The sequence below is a fragment of the Dipodomys merriami genome, unplaced genomic scaffold (genome assembly GCF_024711535.1).
Source record: "Dipodomys merriami isolate MVZ:Mamm:240054 unplaced genomic scaffold, mDipMer1.0.p SCAF_2, whole genome shotgun sequence".
In the NCBI taxonomy this organism is placed as follows: domain Eukaryota; kingdom Metazoa; phylum Chordata; class Mammalia; order Rodentia; family Heteromyidae; genus Dipodomys; species Dipodomys merriami.
The window spans coordinates 104,603,949-104,618,875 of NW_027203381.1; the positions used below are offsets into that span (position 1 = coordinate 104,603,949).

At 35.2% G+C, this 14,927-nt stretch overlaps 1 long non-coding RNA gene across 1 annotated transcript; it reads right to left on the reverse strand.

The window, feature by feature from the left end:
• Positions 1–517: 517 nt before the first annotated feature.
• On the reverse strand, positions 518–3,537 carry LOC138831736 (uncharacterized). The gene is made up of 3 exons (XR_011373439.1): positions 3,386–3,537; positions 1,909–2,051; positions 518–1,206 (listed from the first exon to the last, which is right to left on the reverse strand). It is a non-coding gene; the product is annotated as an uncharacterized lncRNA (long non-coding RNA).
• Between the last annotated feature and the right edge of the window lie 11,390 nt (positions 3,538–14,927).

Consider the following 14,927-nt stretch of genomic DNA (forward strand, 5'->3'; position numbering starts at 1 on the left):
CAAGGCGCATTCAGGACTGGATCTCATGAGAGACCGTGACATTATATTTACGAATGAGTGCTACCCAATGTCACTCTTTTTCGATACCTCTTTTTGTGGAAAATTAGAGGACATAACACTCCGCAGTAAATAACAATAGTATAGCCCATGTGACCTGAAAAGCAACGAAACTCTATTACATGAATGAGGTATTAGACATGCTTCACAATGTCCATTAGAGAGTCCTTCTAGATGAGACAAATGTACATTTCTTGTTAGGTCACTGGAATAAAAACCTTTTCATTCTCACATTTGTTTTGAGAAAGAAAAAGGGAAGAAAAAGTACAATGATAAGAACACAATGCTCTATATATTTTCAGAAATATTTCATTTTAGAGAATGAAATGTGAAAGTAAAATGTATTGCTAAACATTAAAAATCAACAGAATCAAATTTATTTGAATCAAATCAATAAATCTTTACTTAAATTGGCCAAGAGGAAAGGAGAAGATCAAATTATTAAAAATCAAAACTGGACAAAAAAAATCTACCTGCCTTATTTGCAAACATTTTTAAAAGACCATAAGGAAATGACATGAAAAATTGTATTCTGACAGATTAGATAATGGTGAGATGAACAAACAGCCTGTTTTAAAAGGAAAAGAAAACAGTGGCTATACAACAAGTAAAAAGATTATACTAACAATTTAGCCCAAAAAAGCAAAATTCCAGATTTATAGATCTTCACTGGTTATACACACTTAAAGAAAAATTAACATCAGTGTTTAAAAAATTCTTACCCTTAAAAAAAATAGATCAGAGAACATTTCCTAGGTCATTCTACTTGAAAAGTTTTATCAATCTGATATAATGCTATATAAATTTAGATTATGCAGCAATCTCAGTCCTTGTCTATTGTGATTCCAAAATGACTAACATGGAGCAATTTATTATGCCTAAAACTTCAAGTGGCTCACAAGAAACAGGAGAGTGAAAATCATCCCAATATCTATCACCTGATAAATGGATCGTGTGCAATATATCCACCCAATGGAATTCTATTCCACAATGAAAATAAATGTACAGTAATATGAATACGTGATGCAATGTATGACTTGACTTTGAAAAGTTTATGAGAAGTAGATGAAGTCAGATATAAAGAAGCGATTATTGCACAACTCCATTTATATAAAATGAACAGAGACGACAGGAAGTTGTTTCCAGTACCTAGAAGATAAAGGAGAAGAAGAAAACAATTAATAGGCCTGGGTTTTCTTGTTAAGGCTCTTGATTTTGTTCAAATATACAAATTTGATTTTGTTGACTTTTAAAGTTTAACGAAGTGATGGAAATATTCTAAATTAGACAATAATACATGTAAAATTCTATTATGATACATTATGAGAGAATTTATATGTAAATTGTGTCTACATTATGAGAGAATTTATATGTAAATTGTGTCTCAATATTACCTAAATCATAGTAAATTAATAAAATGCAGCTAAATAGCCTTCCCAGGCTCACAGAACAAATGCCCAAAGTCCAAAATTATCAACCAAAAACCAAACCTGGGAAAATACCATTTTTAGTGAGTTCTGAGTTTAATCTCCATTTTACTGAACGGTAACCATGTCTAAGTAGGAAATTGGAAAAGATTGACAATACAGTGCTATGTATTTCATCCCTAAAATTCCTTAATTCTATGATTTAGTGCAGAAAGGTTGTATTCATTTGTATTTTATTGAAATAAAAATGTGTGCTATAAAGAAGAGATACTTTTGCTTTTATGTAAAATCAGAATCAAAAGTTGATTTTACAGTATGAAGATCAAGAAGCTAGAAGCTAGACACACAAGAAGAAACGGTTGTTTTTAAAAACATCCTCGCCACAATGAACCCAGCTCCTCACATCTCCCGTGGTCCCCAATACCTGGCTTTTCTACAATCTTCTCAGTAATGTCTCCATGATTCCAGAATGACTATGTTCAATGATCAGGTCAATCGACAAATCAAATTGACTCCTCCAATTGATGTTTCCAATTGTTAAGATTGTAGGTCTCAGATCTCTACAATCTACAGGAAAGAGATATGGAACAAATGGAAGGTAGAAGCAGACACTAAGTTGTCACAGTCCTCAGCCAGACATTAACTACATGCTCTTCAAACACTGAAGAACAAATGCTCTATCAGTTTCTGGGGGTGGGGGGGAAGCAGACATTTTCCAGAGATTGAAGAGACCTTACAGATAATCAAGAATAACTTCTTTATTTTATGGAATAGAACAACTGAGCTACAATACAGACATGATCACCTTACACAGTTCATTGGAGATATGGGATTTGAACACATTTTTCTTGACTCGTGGGCCATCTTGCATCTACCTTGGCAGTTTTTACCTCTTCAGAGCAACTACAAATTTCTAGAGAATGTTAATGCTCCTTGTTTAATAAAACACAGTGTGTGGTATACAAGTAAAATCTGTATAATCACTCCTTTTAACCCTTTAAAATGTTCAGAATCAGTTGGGCGTCAGTGGCTCACGCCTGTAATCCTAGCTACTCAGGAGGCTGAGATCAGAGGATTGTGGTTCAAAGCCAGCCCATGAAGGAAAGTCCACAGACTTTTATCTCCAATAAACTACTCAGAAAAAATTAGAAGCCATAAAGCTCAAGTGGTAGAGTGCTGGCCTTGAACCAAAGAAACTCAGAGATAGCACTGAGGCCCTGAGTTCAAGTTCTAGGACCAGCACACACACACACACACACAAAAACTCAGAAATAATCCTAGATCTATGAATATATTTTGTGGGTAATTTCAGATGATCTCCTTGATTTAATAATACAGAGGAAGGGTGACTATTTTGGAGCTCGGACTCTGAAGAAGACAGCAGGAGAATATCTGAAATGAGCTTGCTTTGTGAAGAATCCTACAAACATGCTGTGCTTTAAAAAAGACACAATTTTTTCATGAGTTCAAGAAATGTAAACATGATTAATGAAGAGAATTACAGGACAGCCTGTGAAACGGCTTGCATTAGAATTGAAAACTATAAAAACATACATACGAATCTTTATATAGATAAGTATTGTCCTCATACCAGAAACCAGCAACTCAACATTTAGAAGAGTTAAAAGAAAAAGCTGAGCACTGGTAGCTCACATCTATAACCCTAGTTTTTCAGGAGGCTGAGATCCTAGGAAAATGGTTCAAAGCCAGCTATGGCAGGAAAGTTTCATCTCCAATGAACCACTCAGAAAACCAGAGGTGGACCTATGGTTCAAAGTGGTAGATTACTAAGTTTGAATGAAAGAAATAAGGGACAGTGCCCAGGCTGTGAGTTCAAGCTCCACACCCACCAAAAAGGAAAGAAAAAGAAAAAAGAAAAAGTCAAAGGAAGTTTTATTCACCATAAGTGTTGCCTCTCCTCACTTCCTCTGCTCCTCCTTGCTTTTCCATTTCACCTTGTTTTCTTTCCATCTCTTTCCTGAAAGCATGGAACTATATCAGAGTGTTGAAGGAAGCATACCACTCCGAGCTCCACGAGGAAGACAGACTTTCCCTAATCTGCCAATGCCAAAGATGTAAACAAGTATGTGATCACTTCCTGCTTCCTGTTCATTCAATCCTGGCTTGCTTTAATCTCTCAGCAGACTGTACATGAATGGCAATCATTTCTAATAAGTCTCTCATAATTTCTCATGGGACAAAAATCTAGCAATAGGAATAGGGTGGATTGACCTTCTGATCCACTACTATAATAGCAGCATTTGCTTTTGTTATTTTTAACCAACTGCAGTTTGGAAAAGCAGTGTGTTTTGTTTATCATGTCAAGTTCTTATGAAAGTATTTGAATTGGACTTCATCCAAAATCCATAATTCACCGTGTAATGCATAATTTTTCTGTCTTACAGTTACAAATTTTGACACTTATTTTGCCAGAAAACACAGGTATGAATATGAAAGAGGTACCCTCTGAGATTTATTGCTTAGAATCCCACAAGATCCCAATTTTTCATTGTTACAGCTCAGCCATCCATTATTCAGCAAGCACGTTTCACTGACATTTGTTTCTGTTCCAATTTGCTTAAAATCACCCTTGAAAGACCCACAAGCTCATTCATGTAATTTAATTATTAATCTATTCTAATCCTTCAATATTAAATGTCATCAACTGTCCTAGCTAAAAAGTTTTCATGACAAACATAGATAGAAATAATTTTACATGATGTAAGAGGTCATATTGATCAAAACATATTGTACTTATAAACTGATTTATTGAATGGTAACCCCTTGGTGCAACTAATTAATTAATTAATTATTGCTGTAAATATCAATAGTAGAAACTAATAGTGAAACTTTATTTTTTCAGTTTTACATAAAAAGTACTCTTTCCCTTTATGATTATCTGTTTAAAAAAATCTTTGTTTAAAGCATATAAAACAGGATGGGTGCTTTTCAAAAGATAAATTAAAAGTTAAATAATTCTAAAATTCAGCATTTTCTGGGTTAAATCAGTACATCACTTCAGTATCTGCAATTCAAATAAGTCCTCTGAGAAACTGGCCTCCAAAGCCAGTGACGTGCTGCTGAACTGAGCAGATCTCCAAAATAACCTAACAGATTTCTTTCTTTCATTGTAAAATTATTTCCATCTGGTGCTCAGATATTAAACCTGGAATATGTAAAGGCTCTCCTCTCTCACCCTGTTTGACTTCCAAATGCTGGCAAATAATTTGCATCGTCAATGAATAGAGGATTAAAATTTTAAACTTAACTGTACTCGTAAGATGAAAATTTAAAGTGATAGTATGTAGTGGATTTAGAGTGGTGGATTTTTCTATTGACTTTAGGAAATGGAGATTTAAAATGGGTTTGCTTGAAGAGGATCCTACAAACCTGTTGTACTTGAACAGAGCAGAATATTTTTCTCAATTTTTTTTCCTAGTTCAGGATACTAAAACATAGTTTAAGAAGAGCAGAACAAGCCAGGTTGTGTGAGTTACCTGTATCTGAATTTGAGCACTTATAATCATATATATGAATATATTTAGACAGATAAGTAGATGCATACATGTAGAAGTTTCCTTAAGTCATTGAGAGCAATTTCTTCATGAGGATTCTAAGGATCCTTCACAGTATCAGAAAATAATGTCTTACTTTTAAGGCTAGCAACATTTTTTTCACAGCATCGTGACTGGAAAGCACAGAGTTACTTCTAAGAAATGTAATTGTTTCCAGAAATGTTTAAACCACTAAGGGAATGTTTATATGAAATGAGCAATCATCCCAAGGAGTGAATAAACCAATTCTCTGCACATGGTAATATAAAAGCCTGGGAGCCTGCAAAAAGAGCACAAGAAGAGAACCATGTGCTGAGCACAGTTGTTATGTTCAATCTATTTCTCCTTGCCATTTGTCTTGAAGTGTCCACCATCCCTCCTCTCCCCAGCAGTGGAGCGAGCGCACATGCCTTCCAGAGATCTTTCCATCCATTACTCTTCCCAAGTCTTTACATCGGCATCTGTCCTCTCCTCGTCATGCCTTTCTTTCAGATGTGCCCTCATGCTTTCTTCACATTGTCTCTTGTTTAATTGCTTCCTTTGATCTCTTTCTCTTAAAGTGATCTACTTTGATCTTCTGGAATATTTTCTGATGTTCTGAAGCAAAATTGGACATTCTTCCTTTCATAGCTAGTTAAGAAATGGCTGTGAGTTCTTATACACACTCCACACAGAACTGCCAACCAGCTCTGCTCAGGGTGCTCACACACTTAACTCTTTTAAAAAGTTGGAAGATATTCACAGGAAACAGAACCATATAGTCTTGCAAACAAGCAGTTATGAATCACACATTAACCATAAAACTTTTTAGGTGATTAAGGACATAGAATGTTAACCATTTCCATTATTTCACACTGCATATGTTAGATTGTCATACTGAACCTTGTAAATTTGGACAATTAAAATATTTTTAAAAGAACATGCTGATACCAAATAAGTATATAGTCACTTGGGCAATTCTCATAAATATTTGTGAGAATCTTTTAAAATATCTGAGTACAGCTAGATCTCAGCAAGACCCAATGTTTTCACTCAAGCATCTCTAAATAAAAGACCCAGTAAAATGAGCAAAAGTTTTCCATAAAATTTCAATATGTCATAGAATAAAATGTTATAGCCAACTGCCATGTAAAATGACATAGTGCAAACTTACAGTTAATATGTATGTTCTTTAATCTAAAATCTGAGGCCCATTACAATTTGCAACTATAAGTATTGTAGAAAAGTGTAATATGTGTTGTACTTTTAAAAGGAAAATATAAAGATTTCCATGTTAAGAAGCAATTGGTGGGCTGGGAAGGTGGCTCAGTGGTAGAGCGCTTGCCTTGCACACCTGAGGCCCTAGGTTCGATTCCCCAGCACCACATAAGCAAAAAGAAAAAAAGCCGGAAGTGGTGCTGTGGCTCAAGTGGTAGAGCGCTAGCCTTGAGCTGAACAGCTGAGGGACAGCGCCCAGGCTCTGAGTTCAGGCCCCACGACCGGACCCCCCCCCCCCAAAAAAAAACAAGAAACAATTGTTTTACATCTTTCATATTCCTGAAAAAAAAACAAGAAGTAATTGTTTTACATCTTTCATATTCCTGAAAAGAAGGACGAAAAGAAAAGAAATGAGAGAGAAAAAGAAAGAAGGAAGGAAGGAAGGAAGGGAAGAAGGAAGGAAGGAAGGAAGGAAGGAAGGAAGGAAGGAAGGAAGGAAGGAAAAGGAAGGAAAGGAAGGGAGAGAGGGAAGAAGGGAAGGAGGTAAGGAAGGAAGGAAGACAGGCAGGGCAGGCTTTATTTCCTCTAATTAAAAGTTGCATTTTCACAATGAGATGTACAAGTCGTTATGCCGAAAATGAACTTTACAACTTTGATGAGGTTGGGGGTGGGAAGCATTGGGTCGGGGGGCGAGGGGAGGATGGGAAGGGATGGGAAGGGGAAACAAAGGAGGAGGCTACAATGCTTGGTAAGAAATGTACTCATTATCTTGCCCATGTAATTGTAACCCCTCTGTACAGTATTTTCACAATTTAAAAAAAAAGTTGCATTTTCTTTTATATCTCTTCTGTTCTTTCCTCCTTGCTATCTGTCCTCTTCTTCATTCTCCTACCTCTTAGGAAAGTCTTTGAGGCTTAACTCCAATTAATCACCAAAAAAATTGGATGTGAAACAGTGTCTCAAGTGGTACAGTGCTAGCCTTGAACAGAAAAAAGCTAAGTGATGGCACCCAGGCCCTGAATTCACGCTCAAGTACCAGCAAGTGTGCATGCTCACCACACACACACACACACATACACACACACACACACGAGTTCAAGAAGTTTAAATGTCCTGAATTAGTATGAAGAATAGAGGGTAAAAAAAAATTATCTGCACTGTACCATGCATAAATATAGAATGTGAAAGGGCCTTACTTTTTGGTTTCTGGCAAAATAAAACTACTCACAAAGGTAAAAATGATGACAATAACATATCAGTTAAAAATAGTCAAACTGAAATATAAAGGAGGGTGTAACAATGCACAATAGGAAATGGACTCGTTACCTTGCTCATGTAATTGTAACCCCTCTGTACAGTATCTTTAAAAGAAAAATATATATTAATAAAAGAAAAAATAGTCAAACTGTTGTCAGAAAACAAAGTAGCAAATCCATTTAGACTCATGGTGTGCGTCCTGAATTTTCCAAATGAAGTTATGCATCAGAGAAAATTTTAAACACTTTCGTAGAAGATCAATCAAAATTAAACTAAAACTGATGCAACTTTTAAGAGTTTCAAACTTCTCTTCTAATCTCCCCAACACTTAAAATCAAATTTATTTTATTATAATTGTCTAAGATGCAAAAAATGGGTGGGTATTTAAAATGAAGGATTTGCAATGCATTACTTGTTTTTTCTCTTAAAATGCTCTCCCTCCAGCGAATGGCAAAACTTTGTAAACCTGATGAGAGTGGAGCTAAAAAGGTAGACAAGGAATGTTGTATCCAAGTTCACATAAGTGGATAAGATTTTTTTTAAACTGATATATATGTCATGAATGAATCTCAAAATCTGCTGAATAAACAGCCAGGTTGATATACATACATACACATGTATGCACACACATATATGTGTATAATATATATGTATATATGTTCATATGGATGGATGGATAATAACAGAACAATAGAGGTTGCATAGTATTTGTGTGGGGATAAGGCCCAATTATACCAGAATAATCCCATTTAAATCAATGAGTCACAAATTGAGGAGAATATTGGTATAATAAATAATGATAATACTATATTATAATACCAAACAAATAGGAGATCATCTTAAAATGAGTAAGAGAACATGCAAAAAATCTTCTTTGGAGACAACTATCAGATCCATTTAAAATTAATGTGATAATTATAAACATAGCCAATTTCCAAGCTTCAATATAACAATTGAATTAAGAAAAATCAGTAACTGATGTAAAAATATGGTTTATTTCCTTTTGTGCATTTTATACTTTTCACTTTTTAAGAACAGCCTTCTAATTTGTTGATATTTCTCTTTCATCCGCTCTTCTCTCTCTGTCATACATGTATACACACACACACACACACACACACACACACACACACACACATAAACACACTTCTACTTCATCAACTCAACCTTGTACCTCTCTCTTGTAATGGGCAACCATTCTTATAAAAGTGTATAAACTACTAAGCCAGTATTTTCTAGATGGAACTTTTAATGATACCATTGAATTATACTGGCAACAAAAGATTATTTATAAGTCCTGTTCTCTGTGGAAAATAACTAACTTGTCTATTACAAACCATTTTTACAAATAGAGGCTTACATTCATAAAAGTCAATATTAAAGATGATTTTCTATTGTGTTTTCTTAGATTTTTGTGCTCATAACAAAAATAAGTGCAGAATGCTTATCAATTTCTATATATTTTCTAAGGTAAGACTGAAGCAAAGAAATTGTTAATAGTTATCTACTATTCTTGCTATCTTGATATCTGGTACTTCTTTTTACTATGGATACAAAATTAAAATAGAAAGAAACTCTCAAATGCTGCTGGTATGTTTCACCAACTAAATATGCAATTTGGACAGTTTACCTCTAGCAATTTTAATATTATTTTATTTCAATTAGCTAGGGAACTACTGCTTTATAGAACTCCAGGTGTAAAAATGAGTAAAATTCCCCCAATGATTGAAGCAGCTACCAGTATTCTGCTAGGAATTTTGAATATACATCTCTTCCTCTCTCTATTAAGCAGCAAAACACCTGGGGAAATTATGTCAATTACAAAGTATTCTTCTATATTTAAGATATTTCTAAATTTGTTCAAGCTTTTTATTGCCACTGAGTGTATTAGTCACTGTAAGTAATACAAAACAGAGAAGCAAAAAACATAAAAAAGATCATGCTTTCTATTTCTAAAGTCACAGTAGATATAAGAGACAAGAAAATTAAACTTGACTTATTTTTATCTTATGTGTACATTATTATAAAAATATTAGCAGGAAACTATTTTTAAGAGGATTGAGTCATTCTTTTCTTTATTTTCTCTATTCTCTATTTTTCCTATCTCCCAATTCTTTTTTTATGCCTACCCAGCAAAGGCAACCAGAAAGTTCCTCTCAATTTAATCTCAAGAAATGACTTTTCTATTTAACAGTAAACTATTCAGGAAGTCCCAATGTCTAGAACCATTTTTTAAAAACCTAAATCATGTGTGTGTGTCTGTCTCTGTCTGTCTGCCCTGAGGCTTGAATGTAGGTCCTAGGTGCTATCCCTGACCTTTTGTATGAAAGGTTAGTGCTCGCACTAGCTTACAAGGCTAGTGAGCCACAGCTCTAATACAGCTTTTTGGTATATCTCACGGAGTTTCCTTGAACCACAATCCTCAGATCTCAGCCTCTTGAGTAGTTAGGATTATATGCATGAGCCACTAGCACCCAACTTACATTTCTATTCTATATAAATTCCCCAGTCTCAATATACTCAGACTAAGATAGGCAATAGTTTTGTATCAGCATGTCAAGGAATTTAAGGAACACAAATAATTATTTTTAAATATTTTAGTTCATGAAAACAATAGTATGCATAAGAATGTTTTCATATTGAATTATTTTTCTGATTACTTTCTTAAGAATATGATCATCTTACAGTCTAGAACTTTAATTGCAGAGGGAGGGGTGTGCTAGAGCCTGAGAAAGTAGATTCAAAATAGCACAGAAGAAATAACAACATAAAAACAGAAGTAATTCCTACTCTTAACAATAAAATCAGAATTTTGTATCAAAATCATAGTTTCATAAATTGTCAGGACATGACATAAGTTTGATGTCTAGCTAGAGGCCCTCACATTTCAGCAATTAATACCAAATAAAACTCACGATCTTCAGACTCCAACAATTACTGGTTCATGTGTACGCTTTTATCTGTCCGCCAAGAATGATTTCAATATTTATTATCTGTAGTTCCATAGTACAAGGTGGAAAGAGAATCTGTAATGTCCCATATTACACTACAGTCAGACTCTTTTGTATTAAAGCTCTGCAGCAAAAACATTTATTATATTTGCAAGGTGTTATAAATTTAATGTAGTAATCCTTTTTTGCTTTAGGAAATGCTACTCTGTTATATATGAAATAAAAATTAAAGTAGGATAATATTAACACCTTATTTTATCCAGAGCTTCAAACTCAAAAAAAAAAACTCTGGTTTTTAAAGTTTCATGGTATAAAAGTGAAAATTAAAAACTCTGCATCTTCACCAATGATTTAAAAAAAATACTATCTGTATTAGGCACTGAGTCATCAAGTGTCTCACCCCATTTTCTTGTTATCAGGTCTAAGGAACAAAACACTTCATTGCAGTTATCCCATAATACTAGGCACTTATGTTTCTACCTGTTTTACTATATCCAGAGGCTAAGTGGGTCAGTATTATTGTTATTAGTATAAGCCACAGCTTCCTATTTTTTCTCATGTCTAACAGCTCTTATACTATAGCTACCAGGCTAACAGTAAATTAGTTCAAAAGTAATTTTGTTTGCTACTCTTGTTCTACTTAATATGGAATAAGTGATATTCATTATATTTATAAGCACAAAATAAGTTGTACATACAGATCAGGTAATATATATTTATAGAAAGAAAAGAACAGATACACTGTAGGTGGGAAAATTAATGAGACACAAAGAGAAAAGATATAATGTAACAAAGTAGACATTCATGAAATAACATGGAAATTAAAAACATTAAATATTAGAGATGAGGCAACATGGCACAGTAGAAGCACCCATTGTTTTCATCCCATGAATGAGAAGTCTCAGATAACACAGAAGAGACTATATTCTGAAGAGAAGAACATTGGGAATCTTTAAAAATGCAGCGGAACAGGAGAAACCCTTACAGAAACACCAGCAAACAGTTCTAAGCCTATCCCCAACTTAACAGCAAAGGAAAAGGAAGATAAAACAGATGGTCCTGGTGACAAACTATCAATTCTAATTGCAAGATAAGTCCATACCTTCCATGACCTTAAAGCCAGTGGGAGAATTTGAGAGTCACTGATGATCTAGTGTGGAAGCCAGCCTTGGTGTAGTAAGGCATTTTGTCATTCATTTATCCCAGAGAGCAATAGCAAGGTCCAATATTGAAAAAGGATCTATTGTGTTGAAACTGAGATACTGTGTGGAACTGAAAACAAGAAACATTCATGGTTCAGGAAGTCTTGAGACACCCTTTCACGGAGTCTAGATAGCAGATAGACATGTGGTAATTGGAGAAATTAAGAATGTCTGATGTTGTTGCTCAAAAAAGTTCAAGCATATGGAAAGAATGTGGCCATAAGGGAATCCTACTGCATTGTTGGTGGGAGTGTAAACTTGTTCAACCACTTTGGAAAGTAGTATGGAGGTTCCTCAAAAGACTTCACATAGAGCTCCCCTATGACCCAGCAATCCCACTTTTGGGCATTTATCCAAATGATCACAAACAAGACCATACTAAAGCTACCAGCACAACTATGTTTATTGCAGCATTATTTACCATAGCTAAGATATGGAACCAATCCAGATGCCCCTCAGTAGATGAATGGATCAAGAAAATGTGGTATATATACACAATGGAATTCTATGCCTCCATCAGAAAGAATGGCATCGCCCGATTTGTTAGGAAATGGAAAGACTTGGAAAAAATTATATTAAGTGGAGTAAGCCAGGCCCAAAGAAACATAGGTCCCATGGTTTCCCTAATTTGCAGTAACTAATATATGTCTGTGACAAGCAGAAAAGGTCAGATAAGATGATGTTAAGAGAAATGAACCCCAAAATAGGAACACAAGTGTTTTTTCTTCCTTGCTATTGTTTCTAATGTATTTATAAGGTACCATGTGATTTTATTATTGTTTTATATGTCCCTCCTCTATGGAGTAACTCCTGTTTTTACTATATTTGATGTTGGTATAATTTGTGGAGGGGAAAGGAAAAAACAAATTGTTTAAATAGCGATAGAGATTGACCCATTGCAACAATGAGATGTACAAGACCCTATATCGAAAAACGAACTTTACAATTTAGGGGAGGAGGTGCTCATGTAACTGTAACCCCTCTGTACAGTATTTTCACAATAAAAAACGTAATCAAAAAAAAAGTTCAGGGGCTGGGAAGGTGGCTCAGTGGTAGAGGGCTTGCCTTGCATGCATGAGACCCTGGGTTCGATTCCTCAGCACCACATAAGCAAAAAGAAAAAAGCCGGAAGTGGCTCAAGTGGTAGAGCGCTAGCCTTGAGCTGAAGAGCTGAGGGACAGCACCCAGGCCCAGAGTTCAGGCCCCACGGCTGGACCCCCCCCCCAAAAAAAAAGTTCAAGCATAGTGTGCTGCATTGGTTGGATGCTTCAGCCTCTGCCAGGAGTAATGCTGGGGTAGAAACAAATAACTAAGACTCTGGGTAGCATAGTATTTGGCTTCCAAGACCTGCCTGCGAATTGTGCATGTTGCCTAGTAATCAGGTCAGAGCTTTGATCCCAAGTTCCCTGAGTCAAATGGTGTGTACAGCCACAATTCCCACTCCAAAGGAGATAAACTGTTGCACGGGATCTAACAGCAAGCATTAAGATCTTCCTGAGGAACTGATGCAGATTTCTGATGTCAGCACTGAAGGCCCAAATCCAGACTCTCTGGATCACAATATTTCTATCGTCTCCTACTCTGCAAAGGAGATAAACTACTTGACCACATTTCTAAGCACTGAGACCAACATACAGAGTGAAAAGTCCACCTCCAGGCAGCACAGAACTCAGTGCCCTCTGGATCCCTTCACACGCTGAAACGTTTGAATGAAACTTTCAAGATTTTGTGTTCACTGCCTTTGAGGACACAAACCAGGGGCATGTCAAGTCAATGGGAAATTGACCAACTCACAAGCTATAAATCTCCTTGTACCCAATGGAATCTCCAAGTACACTAAAAAAAGGAAGTTCCTACAATGGACGCAGCCAAAAGTATAAAACTTACCCTTAAATAAGAGATATCAGGTAGTTTACCTTATTATACATGCTGAAGATCAGGCTAGGAATGTGACTTAGTAGTAGAGTGCTTACCTTGCATACATGAAGCCCTGGATTCAATTACTCAGTACCACATAAACAGAAAAAGCCAGAAGTGATGCTGTGGTTCAAGTAGTAGAGTGTTATCCTTGAGCAAAAGAAGCTCAAGAAAAGTGCTCAGGCCCTGAGTTCAAGCCCCAGGACTGGCAAAAAGTGAGTGCTGAGGATCAGAGTTAGTGCCTTAGCCACTGAATAATACTGGTTGGCTACTAAGTAATACTCTTCAGTCCAGTGGGGAGAAATAACATCTCAACTAAACTGTCCTTCTTGAACACTGTGACTGCTTCATATGAAAGGATGCAGGTGATTAAAACCTCTAAACAATGACTTGGACTCAGATGCATAAAATCTAGTCTAGAAAAAAAATATATTTAATTATTTATTTATAAATATATATCATACACAATTCTCTTTCAAATATGAAAACTACAATTAAGGACTTGGCTAATAAGAAAGTGAATGAAATTTCCAACAAGGAACTCAAAATTACAATGGTAAGAATGATCAAGGAAATGAAAGAACACATACACACAAGTGCCCAAACAGATTCAGAGATGACACAGAATCAACTCAAAAAGAATTCTAATAATAAGCTGAATAAAATGTGAAAGATGATGCAAGATAGGTAGGAGAAATTCAAGAAAGATATAGAAATATTGAACGAGAAATCTATTTGAAAACCTAGAAGTGAAAAGCTCAATAATCCAAATAAAAGACTAAATTGAAAGCTTTATCCATAGAATGGAACAAGTTAAAAACAGAATACCAAGGTTCAAAAACAATGTAGAATAATTCAATCATCCAGAAAGGGGAAAATAATAAAAAATAAGAAGAACATGACTGGAGCACTTAAAACTTCCTAAACACGCTGAAAATACCAAATGTTTAAATTGTAAGTACAGACGAAGGAGAAGAGATCCAACCTAAGAACATAGAAAATGCATTCACAACTTGCACACCATTGATTAAAATGTCTTCCAGGGATAAGGGACTCCTGAAATTCCAACAGGAAATATCAGGAGGAAAAGTAGCTTAGACATATAGTTAAAACACTAAATATACAGATCAAATAGAGAATGTTAAAAGGTGCAAATGAGAAGTGACAACTTATATATAAATGCAAACCTACCAGTAACAGCAGACTTGCAACAGAAATTCTAAAAGCAAAGTGATATGGATAATATATCATAAACCCTCAAGAAAATAACTGTCAGTCCAGATTAATGAATCCAGGAAGACTATTCTCAAAATTAAAGAATGAATATAAATCATCCATTATAAAATAACTAAAGGAATTAATAAC